The 19,816-nt window shown below is 42.0% G+C and overlaps 1 pseudogene; it reads right to left on the reverse strand.

The window, feature by feature from the left end:
- Positions 1-18,810: 18,810 nt before the first annotated feature.
- On the reverse strand, positions 18,811-19,608 carry LOC147717695 (uncharacterized; annotated as a pseudogene).
- Between the last annotated feature and the right edge of the window lie 208 nt (positions 19,609-19,816).

Raw genomic sequence — 19,816 nt, forward strand, 5'->3', positions numbered from 1 at the left:
TAATGGTAACAAACAGAATCTAACTTTGTTGTTTGATTTTCCCAAGGGATTTTTTAATATGGAGAAAACTGGGTTTCTTTCACTAGAGTGAGGTTTTTTTGTATTGCTTCCCATGCTTAAAAAGGGTATTGGATAGACTATTGGCGGGAGTTGACTAATCAATATACCCCAATCATGAAAGCATCCATGCTCTTTCAGGATAGAATCCGCTATTGGCCCGATGGGGACTGTTATCAGTGTTAATGGCAGTGTGCCGTCAGGATTTGCCTAGAAGCCCACTGTTTCGATGTCTTCTGTTGTTATTCTTGCAAGAGTTGGTAGATTTTTCATTAGTCCGAGGATATTTCCTCTATTGAGAATTTCATGAGGTCCTCTTGATTCGTATAGTGGTTTAAGGACTAATTGTACGGTCCTTTTTTTATGTGGCATTACATCACTTGTATTTTCCCTTTTTCTTCCATTTTTTGTGAAAGTAATGTGCCTGCTCAGACCTCTTTTCACAATAACTAAATTATCTTGCGTTTTTTCATACGTCAGCCCATCAGTTATTTCTTTCCTTATGGGGCAGTTTGGTGTTAATCCGGTGTTCCCCGTTTCTTTCCAATCGGGGAGAACATCTTGTATGTTACAAGGTATGGGTTGACTGGGCGAGTTTTTTTCGTGCCAGTCATTCAGAATTTGGTTAATTGGATGCATGTGACTCTGTGCGTCATTTTCATTAGACGATATGGTTCCTAACTCCTGTGACGGCCTTGTTCTATTTCCCTCAGTCATACTCTGGATTTCGTTGCTTTGAATTCCTGGAAGAGTGAGTTAATTTATTATACAGCCGTTAGCATTATTTTTGATTATTGTTTGTGCTTCCTTTTCTATATTTTGCCTGACGTCTCTTGGACCGGTGGTTAAGTCATAGGTTTCAGTTAAACTAGTGATGTTTCTTTCGGTCTGTCTTTGTTTGGAACTGGTTGTTGTTGGTTTAGAGAAGAAGTCGTAGTATTTCTCCTCTCCTTCAGCATTTTTTGCCACTTTTGTTTTGGGCATCACGGTGACCCCTCCGCTAGATATTTTATTCTTTATTCCCTTTTGAGCCAAAGAATTTGTAATTCCGCAATATTTGAGTTCTGGGGTTCTTTCTGTTTCTTTAGGAGGTTTGGTTAATTCTGTCTCTGGATACGTAAAGCTTTCCTTATTTGCCCTGTTTCTTGCGTTCCTCAATTTCTTTTTTTGTCTTTTTGTTAGTTCAAAAGTCATCAAGTCTTCATCTTCTATATCCCGTTTATTTGAAGAATCTCCTGATTTTTTTACTTGGTTTTCATTTATTTCATAAATTGTTTCTTCTTGATTAATCACGTTTGTCATTTTACTGTGTTCAATAGGCAATTTCATCAGTTCCTCCTGCTTGTTTTCCAAGGTTGGTTTTTTATTAATTTGGTATCCATCCTCCTTACTATTTCCCACTTTCTTTTTCTGTTTAGCTTCTTTAGCGGCCTCCAGTATTGTATTTACAACTTCCGGTATGAGTACTAGTTTATTTATTATTGGTGCACATGTGCATTCTATGCAAGTTGGCGTTTTTTCCTTTTGTGCTTTTTTTATTAAGTTGTTTAGGTTGGATAATTTGATCTCAATTCCTGCAACTGTGTTGGCCATAAGACCCAAAATGTCTATTTGAATGTCATTTTATTTGATTGTGCGGCTAAGGCTTCCAAAGTTAATACTGAAGTTTGATAATGTATATCCCATATTGATCCAGCATCCATTTTTTCTGTTTGGTTTGCATGTGATTGAAATTTAGGTGATTGGTATTTGTAGTGGTGTTGTTATCTTCATCATTTCTTTTAGTATCAAGAATATCTTTGTGTGTAATTGACAATGCATGATTTGGAGATAAAAGACTCCTTTTAATAGGCGCCCTTTCCTTTATTGGTGAAGGACCATTTGTTGGTAATAGTTTATTTTTGGTTGCTAGACCGTTTAAAACTGATGGGTATGTTTTGCCTGATGTTTCAATATTTGTATTTGTATTATCTACAGTCTGTAGATAAAAAGTATTTTCCTGCTCAGTTGCCTCTTGTGGATCATAGTTGTCCATTATGGGTCGTCCTTTTTCATTTCTTTGATAGTTTCTCAATAATTGATGACACTTTTTTTCATCCAGGGCATTTTGGCACTCTGGGTTAGGTAACGGTTCTTTTTGTAGTTGCTCCTGATTCTTTTTCATGACCACATTGGCCTCTACGGGTATTGGAGCAGGTTCATTATTAGCTGCCTGTGTATTGCTAGGGTGACTGTGGGCCTCCGAACTTTCCATTGTTCCACTTTTCTTCTCCTGCACAATTATTTTATATATTGGATATTCTGGTCGTAGATCCAGTCGTAGATCTAATCCCTCTGAGTTTTCATTAGGTTTCGCGTCCAGGTCTGCTCCCACTTCAACTTTTAGATCCGAACCCCCTTTCGTACCATTTATTGGTTTGAGTGGGGACTGTAAAGAATTTACTTCTTGCTCCGTTTGCATAGTCATAAGTGCAGTGGTAGGATCTTTCATAAAGTCAAATTTCTGTGGGATTTTTGTCGATCTCTCAAACATTCTTGCTATAGGTGAAATTAGTGACTGAGTCGACCCCTTTGTTTTCGCCGGTGTACAGACAAAATATCGACTCCAAAATATCGACTGGACATAATATCGAGTTTTAAATATAGACTGGACAAAATATCGACTGGACATAATATCGACTACAAAAATATCGTTTTTCAGGTAAGTGAAGTAATATCGACTGTATAAAATATAGATAGCAAAAATATCGAATTTTTAATAATATATAATATTTTATAGTGTATTTTTATGTAATAATATGAGTGAATAGTGTGTATTAATGTTATAAAATATTTTATTAAATGAATTTTGTTTTTATAATAATTGCGTAATGTAATTCTGTAGCGGGTTGTGGGTTTATAGGGGAATAGGGTGGGAAGTAATTTAATAATAATTAATTAATTAATATATGTTTGTTAATATTTTTAATTAATAATTAATTGATAATTAATTAATATTAATTAGTTAATTAATTAATATAATTTTGAACATATTTTGTATTAGTAATTAATTGTTAATTAATTAATTGTAATTAGTTAATTACATTAATTAGAATACATTTTTAATATATATAATTTTGTTATTTTTAAGTAATTAATTTGGAAAAAATAATATTAATTATTAAAATAATTACAGCTAATGTTCTAATATATTTACTTTATTGTTATTGTTAATTAATAATTAATTGGTAATTAAATAATATTGATAAATTTTGCGTAAAGGAGCATTTTTAGGGTTCAGGGTCAGTTTTCAGTTTTAGGGTAAAGGGGTATTTTTGGGGTTCAGGGTCAGTTTTCAGTTTTTGGGTAAAGGGGCACTTTTAGGGTTCAGGGTCAGTTTTTAGTTTTAGGGTAAAGGGGTATTTTTAGGGTTCAGGGTCAGTTTTCAGTTCATGGGTAAAGGGGTATTTTTAGGGTTCAGGGTCAGTTTTCAGTTCATGGGTAAAGGGCTATTTTTAGGGTTCAGGGTCAGTTTTCAGTTCTTGGGTAAAGGGGTATTTTTAGGGTTCAGGGTCAGTTTTCAGTTTTTGGGTAAAGGGGCATTTTTAGGGTTCAGGGTCAGTTTTCAGTTTTTGGGTAAAGGGGTATTTTTAGGGTTCAGGGTCCGTTTTGGGTTTTTGGGTAAAGGGGTATTTTTAGGGTTCAGGGTCAGTTTTGGGTTTTTGGGTAAAGGGGTATTTATAGGGTTCAGGGTCAACAAATAAGATTGTAAAAATTATTTTTATTATTTTCATTTATTATTTAATTATTATAATTTAATTTAAGTAGTTTTAAGTATATTTTAGTAATTAAAATGTAATATTAATTTAATTTAACACTGTTTTTAATAAAGTCGATATTTTTTACATCTATATTATTGTTAACGATATTTTGTACTCGATATTTTTGTACTTACCTGTTTGTAGATACAAACTCGATATTTTGACTGTCGATATTTTGTCCACGATATTTTGGCAAGTCGATATTTTGTCCCTCGATATTATTTCAGTGATCCGTTTTCGCCTTAACACTGATCTTTTTTTGGGAGTTCAGTGCATGATTTCTTCGACCTTGTTTCTTAGGTGAGCTCACTGTTCTCTCTTTACCAGAACGCATTTCTGGTTGCTAACCCTTTCTTTGGGTTGTTGGTGTTGGTAGCGTAGCGTTAGCATTGGTATTTGCTACTTTGCTACTGGTTTAGTTGTTTTTCCAGTAATCACTCTCCACAACAAACACACAAACCCTATTTCTCTTAACGGGCACTGTCAGCAAGCCCCAACCAGGGCCCGGCAACGATAATACAGTGATACTTGTTTTATCCTTTTATATGTCCTTGTGCCTTGTGCCTTCTTAGAGGTTGGTAGGTTTTTCCTGTTGGCTAATTAGGTTTTCTGAGCCACTCTCGAGTTAGTTCCTTAGCCAATTTTAATTCTTTATCAGGCAAAAGTCTCAGGGCTCTGAATTAAAAGCAATAGTAATAGAACCTTGCACTGTTTCTACAACACCCGTGAAAACATCCTCGGCAACGTCGTCAGGCGGCTCCCATGCTCAATGCTGGGTACTGGGTGCCGGACTCCGGGCTGAGGCTGCCAGGTCCCGCCAGGTCGCGCCTTCCGCCTGGTCGGAGCAGCACACTGGGTTCGCCGGTATCGCCAACGGGTCTCCTTGTCTCCCCTTCTGCTTGTGGATCAATGCTCACTGGTCACTGGGTCTGCTCGCTACTACATTCGACAGGGCTCCAACACTGCTCTGGCCGCCTCCTTCCGCATTACCTGCACAGCTCGCTCTGCAGTCAGTCGTCCCGTAACATGCCCCTCCTCCAACAAGTGGCCCTCACTCCTCTTTCACCACCTCAGCCTTCTTCCACCTTCTTTTCACGAGTGCGGCAGCCGCAAAGCTTCACTCAGCCACCTTTAGCTGTACCACCTCTGAACCTGCCACACAGCCTCACAGCCGCCCGCTACCTCCTCTTTACTGGCTCGGGGTCATGCACAGGTTTCAGGCCCCCAGCTCTAGGCCAGTCCAGTCTGCCTCTACTTGATCGCAACTTGATAGCGGGCTCCCCGCCTCGACCTCTACTCCGCAACGGAGCTTTCTCGGCTTCGCTCGTTAACCAGGTTACAGCCGGACCACAGGCGGAATACAGGCGGGATGCGGGCTGAAAATACTAGCGGGATGCGGGATACAAGATATAGGTCTCTTGCGGTCTCTTGCGGGTTTCTCACAAGCCGCACTGCCTGCGACCGTTACACCGCACCTCGCTCCTCCGGTCCGCTCCTCTGCTCCTCACGTAACTCGCGACTTGTATCGCGACTCCTCCTCCAGCCACACAGCAAACTCTGCAAACTAGAACCGGGGATATCGGGTATCAGAGTGCTTTACATGTGCGTTTACAGCTGCGTTACCAAGGACATTTGCCCCGAATTACAGGATGATGTGTGTCGCTCCCGAGACAGTGAGTGGAGGAGTCTCTGTACCATGTTGTCCTGCCACACATCCACAAAATGTCTGGTGAACCTTCTTTAACCAAATTTTATTTTTCCCAATTCATAAGATGTTCCTCTTGATTGGACATCTTAACTAATTGATGTGCCTGTTGCTTCAAAGTCAAAAGCGGTTTATATGAGTTGCCCTTTTTCTCCTTATAATGACTTTTTAAATTACCAAGCTTTTGCCATTTTATAAATACAGTTTTCTTCCACTTCCAAATATTGAATTTCGATCTATCATCTGGGTCAGCTATGAATATGTGCACCTTGTGGTCATTAACTACAATAGCTCCTCACCCAATGGGGGTTTGTCATTATAACCCACTTCAGTGTACGCAATATCCAAATTGGAGCACAGCCTTACATGAATGGAATTTTTAGTGCCACATTGGGCACAAAACTAAGGTATACCCATAAAACAATATGGCTACATTTAATTGGAGTAGGCTTCATGGAGCATAGGTATTCTGCAGACAGTATGTTATAAAGATGTATTCAGTGGTAGCTGACAAATACCTCTTACAACTAGTTGGCCACTCATTAGTTATGAAGGCATTGTATTAACTAATTTGGGACTTGAATCATCAATCCATTGCTGCTATTCCTAGTTGTGGAATACAAATCGACTAATATAGGGCCATATTATCAAGAAAGGGCGATACATTATCGCCGTTTTTATCAGCAGGAAACGTCCGCTAAAGCGGCGATAATGGGGTTGATAATATGCCCTTGTGAATTCTAATAGAAGCCCAGGTTAACACCAGAACCTGGATTTTCATGGGAATTCACAAGGGCATATTATCAAGCCCATTATTGCTGCTTTAGCAGCTGTTTCCTTACGATAAAAGCGGTGATAATGTATCGCCCTTTCTTGATAATATGGCCCATAGTTTTTCAAATATTAAGATTTGTTGGATAATGTGGAAATATTCTAGAAGAGATAAGCTGTAAACAAGAATAAAATGAAAAAAGAATGAAAATCCCTTTTTTTGGATGCCCTTTAGTTGAGACAGTTGTGGCTTACAGATCGCAAAATGATGTGGGATTGTAATACTGAATATTGAAAACACAAATCTCACCACACCAAATCTCACCACAAATATTAACACCGCACTACTGTAGCCCAAATACATAAAAATGGCACAATATCGAACAGCTAAATATTTTTCATAAAAATATTAACAAGTAGCAACAATAAAAATATAAAATAAAATTGAGAATCAAAATATTGGAAACCGGAATATTGATTGTATTGATATTTAAAATGATGGAGCATGGAAATATTAACTCTAAACAACATAAATATAAATATAAATACAATGTTAAAATTATTACACACACAGTTTAAATACAAGAATAAAGAAATACAAGCTAATTAGCAACCACTACATAACAGAAAAACCACAATAGAAATATAAAACAACCACTGCACTGCACTGCACTGGCTCCCAATAAGACAGCGCGTCGATTTTAAGATCTGCTGCACGGTCCATAGATGCATCTATGGCACAGGTCCTAAGTACCTGTCTCAATCTTTGGTGCCATATCAGCCCAGTAGGTCCCTTCGTTCAAGCAGTCAAGCCTTGCTAAAACCCCCGTCCACAAAGAAGTCCAGACAAGGAGACCGGGCCTTTTCCTCAGTCGGACCTGCCCTATGGAACAGACTGCCCCTCGAAGCCAGAACAACTACTAATCACCTATCCTTTAGGAAAATACTAAAAACTATCCTCTATCAAGAGTCATTTCTGTCCATCTAATTAATGTTCCTGATTCACCGATTGAGTTTCCTATTGCTGGCACAGCGCGGAGATACCCTTACGGGATTGATTCCTGCGCTCTAGAAGAATTTAAAATAAATAAAATAAAATAAACCAACCAACTCTCACAAACAATTAACAAACCACAATTATAGAAAGAACAATATCCTTGTGCCTGCACTGAAATCAGAAGCCAGCCCAACAATTCACAAACCACTATAAAAACAGTAACTACCAAATATGTTCTCTAACTCCAGACTCACTGGAACTTATATTAACAATTCATCATAATGATTAATAAATATATCTCTGTTCTATAGTCCACACCACAGACCTGCCACAAAGACAACTAGCATTTGCAATGCAATAGGTCTCTCATTTACGAGAGATTAAGATACTGGCATTGTAAATAACAATGCCTTTTATTTATGTTTTAAAAACCAACACGTAAATAAAAGCCATTGTCATTTACATTGCCAATAGCTCAAACTCTCACAACTGTGAGACCTATTGCATTGCAAATGCTTGTTCTTCAAAGCTGTCATTTAGAGGCAGCTCATTTTCCTTTGACATGACCATTAACTTTGCACAAACATGCAGTTTTTCTTATAAAACTATACAGCACACCAATGAAAATTTGTGGATTTGGGTTCCAGCCAGTGGCATAGCTAGTGTGTCATGGTCCACTGAGCCAGGAAGGAAACTTGCCCTGGCCGTGTTTACTTGTGAAATACAGCAATAATCTGGGTTCAATGGGCCATCCAGGCCTCTGTGCCGCTGCACCAGTGGAAACTAGGCCCCTGGTTCAATAAAATATATATCTTTTGTACACTACCCAGAAAAATATCACGCTTTGTTCGGATTCTGTTAAATTCTTTCATTTCCTTTCAGAATTAAAAAAGAACTGTTTCATATGTCCTTTCCTACTTCTAATGTTGAAATATTTGTACAGTTAATTGATAGGTTTTACATTTTGATGTGTGTTAGCAAAAAACGACATCTTAAATACTTTCAAAAAGCCTCTCACTCTACAGAGAAATAAAAGTAAATATCAAACTCCATGTCAAAAGACTAAGCAGCAATTTGTCGGATGTATCACCTGACATTCGACCTCAGTGGCAAGAGAAAAAAATGCATCTTGTTGCTCTTTCACCTGCTTAACTGCATCAAATCTGATAATTGCTTGTGGGGTCCCGGATAGTGCTGGATGCATGAATCCGATCACTGGTCCCAGGGGCGTAACACAGGCCCCGGCAGCCCACGGGGTGCTGGGGGCCCCTAGCTCCAAGGGGCCCCCTGGGCACTGCACTCTGGCCGGAGAGCTCCTGATTGAGCCAGGAGGGGTCCCCCCTAAGTACCGTGCAGGGAGGCCCCCTCACTTTTCGTTACGCTAGTGATTGGTCCCTGGGTAGCACTGAAGGGAAGTCTGCTCAGTAGGTGTTGCTCATGGCTGCCAATCGTTGACGATCCTCGCTGCTGTACGGCAAAGAAGGAAGGGAAAGCCATTGTCATCTGGGCCACGGTGCCACAGCACCTGCCGCACAAATGGAAGCTTCTCCCATACAGTAGACAGCAGTAGGTGTGAAATAAAAGGGTCCCTCAATCCCATCTTTCGGCGGTTTTTTGAGCTCGAAAAGATCGTTTTGCGCACCATGTAGTGATAGGTTTATGTCCTTCACAAAAGAATCCAACACAATGACGCAAGGATTAAAATTTCAATCAGCCAATAAGAATAGCCAAACAATAATAAGTTGAAGGTTACGTAGCTTGACGTTCAGTGCCTGCTACTGTTTATACTTTACACTGCGGCAGAGTTACATTTCCTAAATCTGACACTGTTCCACCCGTAACAGGCAAAAAATGAAAATACTTACAAATGCAGTACATTTTTAAAAAAAATTACTGGGCTGATGTATACACAGAGCGACGAACATCAACGCAATCAACGCAGCTTGGGAGCATTAAAGAAGAAGCATAATTTATAGTAAAGTAACATCGAGGTCACGGCGCTGGCAACCACATTTTAGAGCTGATCAAATTTTAGAGCAGATTATTGCAGGGGTCAGGGAAGATATTGCTTTACAATATGTTTATCTGCACATTAGCATAAATAAATGTGGTTAGAGGTGGTTTCCAATATTCAGTTTTAGCGGGATTTACTGCTCTGTTTCCCGGGGGAGCTTCATTCACATTCTGGGGACACGGAAAAGAGGCCAAGAGGCGATGGGACCATGAGTTTTGGCGGACACAAATCAAATGCCTCGATGACAGTGACATTCTGTACTAGTGCGCGCCAAAGCGCCGAGCAATAACGTATACGCTATCTAATCACCAGCTCTCTTTAAAGGTGTGTGTGGCATCCTGCATGCATGGAATGCAGAGAAGTAACATGGGGTGAGGTTGGAATGCGGGGGAGAGATTGTTGGAAAAGGCTTGGAGGGGAGGAGCATTGCGATAGCTTCCTTCGTTTTGTGTGAATAAACGAACTTATACATTTCCTGTTGGTGCGTTCTTGAGCGGCAGGATGTTATGGTGGCAACAATGTTATGGTGGCTGCACACTTCACAGCGAGAGGGGAGTGTCAACGGTTGATGAACATATTACAGCTGCTGCCATCCAGGTTCGAGCCATACTTTAACTAGAGGTGACAGGCGGAGGGAGGCAAGGTCTGAGGCAGACACCCCGGCGAAAGTAGAGTTTTGGTCGTAATCAAAATCAACAGTTCTGTGGTCCCCGACAGCGCAAGCTCCTCAATCAGAGTCACGAGGACCACATGTCACTTTGCCAGAAGGAGTATGTAGCCTAGCAAGCGGAGTGTGCAAAGAGGCACATCTGCATGCTGAGGTTACACAGCAACTAAACTAACAGGAAAGCCTGTCATACCCATGCGTGCAATACACATGATGGAGCGGCGATAACCATGGGCTATATTCAAAGTCCAGAGAGAGCTTGAAATAAAAAGCGCACGTGGGCTAAAAGTAAAAAAAGAATTTAAGCAAAAGTAAAAGTGTTTCCCTTGCGGGATCGTGCGGCGCCAGGAGCGATAATTGCTACCATATGGCGTTGCTTGCTCCCGCAAGTGAATTGCCAAACGTGCACGCATTGCTATTGAAGGCAATCAAATGCGTGCACGTTTTTGGCTGAAAAGCCAAAGCGATTGCTAATGGTCTTTTTGCCTAGCAGCGCATGCCCGCTGCGTAGGCGAGACCTAAAAGGAAGCGCAATAAAAGCCAAACCAAAGAATGCCATCAGAAAAAAAGCACAGGAACCAACTGTGCACCTCAACACGCACTCAGCTCGCAAATAAAAGTTGTTTTCTGGGAATCTTGGTATCCCTGTGTTCCCAACAGGAGGCCAGCTCTTCTCAGGCCCTTGAAGACTCTAGCTAGACACAGCACAAAGCAAAATCATGGTTTCAAGCAGGTGGGGGGGGGGGGGGGGTATCACAGCACACAGCAAAGTCTCCTTCTTCTCTCCTTTAGTTGAATCAGCAAAAACAGCAGGTCAGCCCCAGAGCATACAGCAAAGGCAATCTTCCTTAGTTTCTCCAGCTGTTCTTCTTCGGCAGAGGTTCCTATTGATTGTAGAAGTCTAATTTCCAAGGGGTCTCAGTCCTACTTTTATACGCCTAAAGTCTTTGTTCTTCATGTGTTGGGGGTTCTGGACCCAGTTCAAACCAGTCCTGGGGCACTCAGCCAGTACACAACTTATTCCTTTGAGAAAGGGGGCCAGGGTCCTCAAACGCCCAGCAGGAGGTGGAGCGAGTCCTTTGTGGAGGTAGGCTACAAGCATCTCCCCACCCACCTCTCTAAATGCAGATTGGCATATTCAGCCTACGGCTGACACACCCAGACACATGGAGCCAAGACACTTCACCAGCCCCTGTCACTCCCCAAAACCAGACAGTCAATCCATAAGCGGGCAGAGGCGCACCAGAAGGTTTGAACAGAAAAATAGCAACTTTCGAAAAGTGCCATTTCTAAACGCAGAATTTTAAAACCATCTTCACTAAAAGATGTGTTATTAAATTCTGAATTCAAGGGTCACAGACTCCATGTCTCCATATTATTCCTATGAGAAGATAAGCTGGTAAAATGGTACAAGCCTTCCCCATTTTGTCCTATGGGCAAGATGGCCTTTCAATAGTGAAAAACCAAATTGGCTGTATTTCACTATTAGGACATGTTACACACCAGTACATGTCTTACCTTTCACATACACTGCACCCTGTTCAGGGGGGTACCTTGGGCCTACTATAGGGGTGTCCTATGTGCACAGAAAGGGAATGGTAGGGCCAGGCAAGTGTGGGCACTTGCCAGCACAACATGGCAGTTTAACAAACTGCGTGCAGGCACTGCAATGGCAGGCCTGAGACTTCTTTTAGTGCTACTCATATGGTTGGTACAATCAGAGCTGCAGGCCCACTAGTAGCATTTGGATTACCAGCCCTGGCACACTCAGTGCACTCTACTAGGGACTTTACAGGTAAAAGAAATATGCCAATCATGGATAACGAATCACAGTAATAATGTACAGGGAAAGCATATGCACTTTAGCACTGATCAGCAGGAGGGAGAAGCAAAAAGTTTGGGGATAACCCCACATTAAGGGCTGTTTCCAACACGCTCCAACTCCTTCAAGGTAATCATTTTTCCAAAAAGACACGCACTCACAGGGATGAGGTCTCTCGACCAAACAGACGCATTTCGCCGCTCTGGCTTTCTCAAGGTTTGTGCACATTTTTCAAGCCACCATTTTTGAAATACACAATTCATTATTGTTCAACAACATCCACAAAGGACCATCATTTGTCAATACAAATAGTTCTACCATTTTGGCCCGATGTATTGGACCCTGCATATTAAGACTTGTATTGCCCAAATATGATATTTTCCTGTATTATTACCAGCTATATCAGACAGAACACAGTAATATCCCAATTATTATGCCCTGAATAGGCGCATCGGACAGGTCACACTCCATTATTATTAATTGCGCCTGAATGAGTGTATGCAGTGAGCCATATCATAAACGGTCATAGATCCGCAATGTTAACTATATTAGACAGATCACCATCTGGTGCCACAGTTGATTACACCCTAAATGGGCATACCCGACTGGTTAAGTTATATTACCATATTACTCCAGCCCAGTATGGGCATATTCGGTAAACCATTTAAAATATAGATCTGCCATGTCGGTGCTATGGACTGAGTGCTTAGCTGGCACATTTATACGTAAGAGTTACTTTTAGGAAATCTCTGAGTGAATTGATTATGCCCTGAATGGGCAACTTTCCAAATGGTCCATTAGTCAACACATTCGAAATGTCTTTCATTTCAATTACGACAAGGGAGGCGCATTTAAGAGCATGCTTGTTAAAAAAGGAAAAGAGAAGAAAAGGAGGAAAATAGCGAAAAGGAATAAACAAGATTATTTTTGGGTATATCATACAGTTACATTTCATCTCTCTAGAAAAGGCCTATACCTGTTTTCTCATTCCTAAGACATACGAAAATAAACTGGTGTGCCCTCACTTGGTAATTAGTCAAACATTTCTTTGTTCTACACCCTTTCTTGCAGAAAACCAGGTTTTTGCTTTTAGCAATATTAATTCTCAAAAGGTGGTCTTTTGCATATTTAGTTAGGGCATCCATGGGTAAAAGTCCCTTCAGAAAGAAGGAAATTCTTTCTGGATTGCAAAAAAAAGCAAATCAGCTTGAGACAGTGTTTCCCCATATGGGACCCCAAGAGAAACATAGAATTGTCACAATATGCTTGACACTGGAGATGATTTCCCCAGTGAAAGACAGAACTAATTATAGCACTGTCTTTGCTCCATTATATAGCAGAACACCAGTACACCCGCGTTAGCTGTTTTGCCAGAATTTGTTTAAACAGATCCAAAATGATTAGGGGCAAGCCCCTGCCTTGGATTTGGGGATGAAACTGATGGACAGTTTTTCCTTAGTATTCGCCATAATGTTAATTAACACTAATGGGGAAGGAGCAGCATTGGGTGTATGCCAATAACTCATGAATCTAGCTCTGGGAGACCAGGAACGCGAATGAACATAAATTATTGAGGAAACCTATGCCACAATAGGTAGAGATCATTTGTAAGCCAGACCTAGCAAGCCACAATGGCTCTGGGTAGTTACCTGTCTCCTTTCATAACTCTACAAGAGCTCCCATTGGAAACTTTGACAAGCGATGAAGCTTCTTCTACCCGACTGAGGACTGCTAACACAGAAGTATTACTTCTACCTGTCACACAACAACATACAACAAACATGTACAGAAACACAAATTTCACTTCTGCAAACAGACAAAGAGGTTATCTAGTGCAACCAACCACCTTTCGAGTCAACTCCCAGTTCTACAGAGCCTCCAGAGCTACCTAAAATAAATCAAACTGCCTTCGGCTACTTCATCAATTTTGATGACTTCTCTTTGGATTTGTCTGAGCCACCTCTATCGTCCCAAGGTATCCCTCCATAAATATTTATTTTGATTACAATTGCCTCACTTTGCCTCTTCATCTGGATTGGTTTTGTAACTGACTTTTTCTTCCTCTGAAAGGACACTCTCCCAGAATGCTCTGCTGTTGAACTAGTGAACTTGGTTTTAAGTCCTCATTCTATATCACACTACATGTGAAGAAACCTTTTCCTGGTGTACATTTCTGCTGATCCAATTCCTGATGGAATTGTTTGGGATAAGGATGATATATTTGGACAAAATCAAAATCTACAGATTCCATAGGTATTTAGAATTTCTTTACCACATGTTATCACTCCTAGCACTATCTATGATGATTGGGGCATTGATACAGTGCATTGAATGCAAGATGATCCACAGAATAGTACTGTTTTTAATACTGAAGACGAGTATGATGGTAGCTCCAGTTATGATGAATTTTTGTTTTTCACCATTATGGTCACCATTTTCTGTATAAAGTAAGTACTCCACATGCTCTACTTAATTGTACACAATGGGAACACTGCCTTGCACCACCACGGGGTAGCTCAAAAGTATCTGCACAGACGTTTTCATATTTTTTGGTCACAATTCAGCTGACCCGGAGTGCTATTATCATAAACTAACACCTTCATGGGCTAAGAAGACAATTCTGACTGGCACTAAGATAATTTGTTCTGCATCTTTCATTTCCTAGATGTTTGTAAAATGGTTTGTCTTTTGGAAGTGTAATGTTGATTTATAATCTATGTGAGAAACTAGAGATCGGCAGGTTCAGAAGGATGAGGCTTTATTTAGAGCGTGCCTATTACCACACCAAACATCCTGTCTTGGCCCTGTCTTGGCCCGGCTAAAATAAATGGTTTTAACACAAACATTCACAGATTTGAAGGATTTGGAAATTGGCAACATTTCGCAAATTAGATGGAGGAAACATTAGATCACATGGCACACACAATTCTTCAGATACCAATCAGGAGGGATGGTTAGTTGGACAGTTAGATCAAACAGATCAGGCACGTTTTCTTGACATCATCAAATGGCTGAGGATCAATAGGCCTAACGCACATTAAATGCAGAAGCAACGCTCAGGTGTGGAAACAACATACAGTGTTGGGAATTTGTACCTAGATTGGCTAACACCCTCAACATTGTCTCAGGTGAAATAGCACTTGTTCCATCTTTCTTAATTAATGGGATTATGGGACTTCCTGTTGGGTCCTTGAGACCACATCAAAAATACTTTGTCTCTGCTATCTACAATGAAATGTGGAGAATCTCACTTTGACAACTAGACATACTCTCTGGGTAACATTGTGTCATCTGCAATACATTTTTATTTCTCATGTTAAACTGGAAAAACTGTACAAAACCTGAATGTTGTGAACTTAAAAAAGTTTATACAAATGTACATTTCAAGAGTTCAGGAACTGACAAACAAAACCAACAAGTACACGTACATATTAGATTTCATCAATCGTTTCTCTTATCAGAGCCTTCACCTTCATCATCCGATGGTTCAGGGCGCAGTGCTTAATTTGTAAAACATTAAGTGTAGGTGCTAAACTTTTTGTAGAAGGCCACACCCACTTCCCCAGTTCCACCCACTTCTTATACTGCCCCACCCACTTACTATATTGGCTCCACATCCGTCCTCAACTGGTACTGCTGAAGACCTGCGAGGCAGACAGGCATGCATCCGAACAGAAGGAGGTGGGGGAAGGGACAGGTAGGTATATTTCTTGGCCATTCACAAGGGATATAAATTCAATCGCCTTGGCCCTGTCAAGGAAAGTGCTGATGCTTAGCAGCGGAAACCAACTGCACCAATTAGGCACTGTTCAAAAATGCCGAAAGGCCTGAAGTCTTTCTTTATTCTCTAAGAATACAGCGTGCACTCTCCATAAAGCGCTGACCTGTGATCTCTTAATTCATAATGCAGTGATTTTATTCACACCCTCCCCTTTCCCTGCTAGGAGTTCTGGAGCAGGTGCAAGTCAGTGCAAGCACTATACAAAAATACCCAAAGGCAATTACATTGATAATAATGACCGCTAGCAGGCACTGCAACCTCCTTTACCCAGTAAAGCAATGGCTGCCTGGTGTTTATCGTCGTTGGTATTCCTCGGTCATTGTTATCACGATTATTTGGGATGGTTGAGCAACGAGAGAAAGTGTTTTGCTTTCACGTCTGGTTGACTTGATGCTTGAAGTAGAAATTTGTAACACAAAGAACTGTCTTGTGTCCTTGCTCGGGTCCTGCCAGGCAAGCAATGTTGAAACCAGTGGTCTGGCGTTCCCCTGGACCCTGTTCACGATTTTCATGATTTGGGGTGATGTAAAACGGGTTCTGTTTTATAATGCAACACCTCCCCTAAAACCCAAAAGGATTTCACTATATACTTGGAATTGTAAACACATCCAGCTAAAAACTGCATGGAAAAATTGGTGTCATAACACCTAAGAACCAATCTTTCACATTTTCCCCTCAACTCTCTGTCCACAACTCTTTTCTGAACTCTCTCCCCCCTCCACCTGTCCTCGCAATTTCCATACCCCTCCTCCCTGCCAGCCCTCAGCTCCTTCCTCTATGAGCCTTCCCTTCCTCTGAAGTTCCCCTTTCCCTTCAGTGACAACTCTTGGTTCCGCACCTGATGCCCCCTGTGCCCTATATAAAGGGATCCGGAGCCCAGCGTGCTCAGACTCACTCAGACTCACTCTGAGGCACAGGGCCAGACTGATTTGCATATAGCCATGTCTGAACTAGGGTGGCAGAGTGGGCTAAAGAACGGTGATGGATTAAACCCAGATCTTTTAACTGGGTGTGAGTGTTTGATTGATTCAGATGCTCCGTCCATCACCACCCCCTTTTGTACCGCAGACTCACTCAGCAGCACGCGCACACAACAAACACACCCTGAACCTCGTGCCCAGTCTCGCCTCGACGCCGGCTGTCGTGAGCCCTGAGGCCAGCTGAGAACACTGTGCACCGACCCCGGTGCCTGTCCACCCTTGATTACCTGTTGAGATGGCCCCTTTAATACAAGCAGTATTTATGAATCCGTGAGACGCACATGAAGGCGCTAACCTGGAGCTCATCACAATCCCCTGCTTTTGTAAATAGCAAATTCCATCACACAGGAAAAGATTGTTGGGAAGTATGATGTTCGCTATTTCCAACAAATCTGAGAATTTCCAAATAACTATCACTCTGTTAGTACAAAAACTGTTATAGAGCTTCAATACCAGACTCAAGTGCTTTACATGTATGCAGCCCGGTGACATCTAAGGTTACAAAAAACAAACTCTTACTATCCTATTGGAAGTCATTTAATTTACTGAGCACGCCCTTACTGTCCTGTATATATGATGAGAGATTCCATACCAAAGTCTGCAAATACATATTTACATATTGTGCCAAGTCCTCTATGGCTGATCCATTACCCTAAATAATGGGCCTACAGGGTGGGGAAGAACCCAGCTTGTGCATTTTTGGAAATATATAAGTACATAAGTAATGTAACGGGAACAATGAACCTTCAGAAAAGAGTATTCAAAATCTGATGTTAAACCACATTCCTTACACTAAGTAAGTTTAGCATTAATGGATGTGGTAATAGATGGCATAGTGTTACCATTCAGTTTTTCTTAACAGCATCCCTCCTGTAACTGCCTTTGGATTACACCCATATAGTCTGACTTGTTCACAGTGACAATATTTCCACCTTTGTCGGTCTCACCTATGTCATTGTTATAATTCTCCTTCAACACCCATCTCTTATATTGATATTCTTTTTATGGTGACATTTACTCCCCTTAGAGTGAGAAATAAGGGTGGGGGAAAGTCACAGAAGTTTACTGTGCTGAATTCAACAGAGTTACATGGGAGGGGAGGGGGGGCGCACTCCTCCACTCTCCTCGTCACCTCGGTCCTGCTAGAGCGCTGTGCGGAAGGGAGACTGGCGCCTTGTCTTCAAGGGCCCAACACAAGTAAGTGACAACTTTCACATCTCCTTTTCAAGTGTTTTCATCCCTAAAGAGACGCTCAAGCGTGAAGCCCTCCCCGGGAGACCCTCATCCCCAGGTCTGTTGTTGTGCAGATTTCCTGTCTCCTGGCAAGATGCCTGTCAGTCTGCGTGAAACTGCAGCGCCTCCCACACACACACACAGCCGCACTGTCAGGAGGTGCGAAAGGGCAGCCAGAGGCTGACAAACCAAAGGGAACGAAAAAAAAAAAACACAAGCACTGACAAAAACCAATAGGTTTCGCCTAACTTAAAAGTGCTTAACTTCTAATCTTACCGTTACTCGTGGTGGGCCGGTCGGCAGGGACACACACACTGCTAGCTGCACTGCACACTGCCTTGTGCCTTTGCTTAGTAGGTACGTACAGTTCTACAATTGATTAGGCTGCGGTGGCGGCCTGGTGGTTCTGCCTGCTTGCTACCAAACCGCAGTCTGCCAGCAGTGCCAGGCCGTCAGTACTGTCTGTAGTACTACTGGCTTCCAGACAGACAGTTGATCAAGGCCTGCAGACAGGCTGCCCCGCTCTGCCCTTAACATCATCGTCAGTCGGGTTGGGGCCGGGGCCGCTGGTCGGACTGAACGTCATTGACGATGACTTGTTGGGGGCTGCAGTGATTATGCTGGGGTGTGACAACTAGTGGAGGCAAAGTGAAAAAAATCTGTGCCCGCTCCCACACGCACAGCCCCTACCCCTTCAGAACCTCCAGCCCGGCCCCACGGCCCGCCCACGGTGCCCAATACTTAGTGTGTCCTGATTCTGAACTTCCACAGCAGGCTTCCTGCTGGCTGCTGCAGGCTAATGGATTAAGAAGAACTGTGAGTGAGTCGCAACAACAGTAAACGCTGCTGTGACTCACACTCGGTAGGATACGTGTAAACACACTGCGTGGCTGTACCGAGAACAACAAGGTACATTTTAAAAAATATCAATGTGGGCGTGCACAGCAGTAGACCCGACCCTGGTAATTAAGTGCCAGTGCTAATCACCGGAAAGCACCGGCACAAATTAAGCACTGTTCAGGGGAGAGTAGACAAGACTTTTGTTGTGCCATGGAGTCACTTTCTCCTGCTCCCTCATCGTCTGAAAAAGTGTGGTTCTTTGATTTGCTTGATCCACTCAAGCCTACTCCCTCATCATCTGAAGACATGCAGTTCTTTTTCTTTGGTCTGCTGACTTCTCCCAATTCACTTTCTTCTTCATCATCCGAGACCACACAGTTCTTTGATTTAGACACCTGCCCAGATCCACATCCTCCTGCGCCTTCATCATCCGAAGACAATTGTTGTTTCTTAGACTTGGCTGACTTGCCAACTCCGCTTCCTCCTGCACCTTCATTTGGGATACTGCACTTCTTCTTTTTGCATTTCTCAGTTTTGCCAGATCCACTGACTCCTGCACCTTCATATGATGGCTTGCTCTTTTTCTTAGATTTGACTGCTATACTTGACCAACTTGGTTCTGCACATTCATAAGAGTTCACATGTTTTTTTTTCTTGGATTTTGTCCTCCCAGACCCACTCTCACCTGCTTCATCATCAGAGGCTTGAAGGTTCTCCTTTTCTGGTCTGATCATGGGTGTGCCACCAAAGAAGTCACCAATTCCTTTCTGCCATGTGGATGTTTGTTGCACACACACCTTCAGCCTTCTTTGAGGTCAGAGAGGCCAGCGAGTTGCCTGGAGAATGGCTGCTAGCACCCAGCAACTTCCGAGGAGCTCGAGCAGCAAAAGCTTTGAGATAGCTACCAGTATTACGTCAGTATCAGCCTTAGTTCGCACCATGTTGTCAGGAACACTGCGGCAAAACTAAAAAAGCAGACACAACAATCCCCATAGAGCCTGAGCGTGAAATGCATAGATATCATACAGAGTGACATGTCTTCTTTACAACTTGGGCATTTGCAGGTTAGAACTATCATGTTACTGAGCTGGGCTCTATAGACACTTTGTGCTGAGCATGTTCCATTGAAACACCTTAATGCCTTTAGCT

The sequence above is a fragment of the Lissotriton vulgaris genome, chromosome 5 (assembly GCF_964263255.1).
Source record: "Lissotriton vulgaris chromosome 5, aLisVul1.2, whole genome shotgun sequence".
Taxonomy (NCBI): Eukaryota; Metazoa; Chordata; class Amphibia; order Caudata; family Salamandridae; genus Lissotriton; species Lissotriton vulgaris.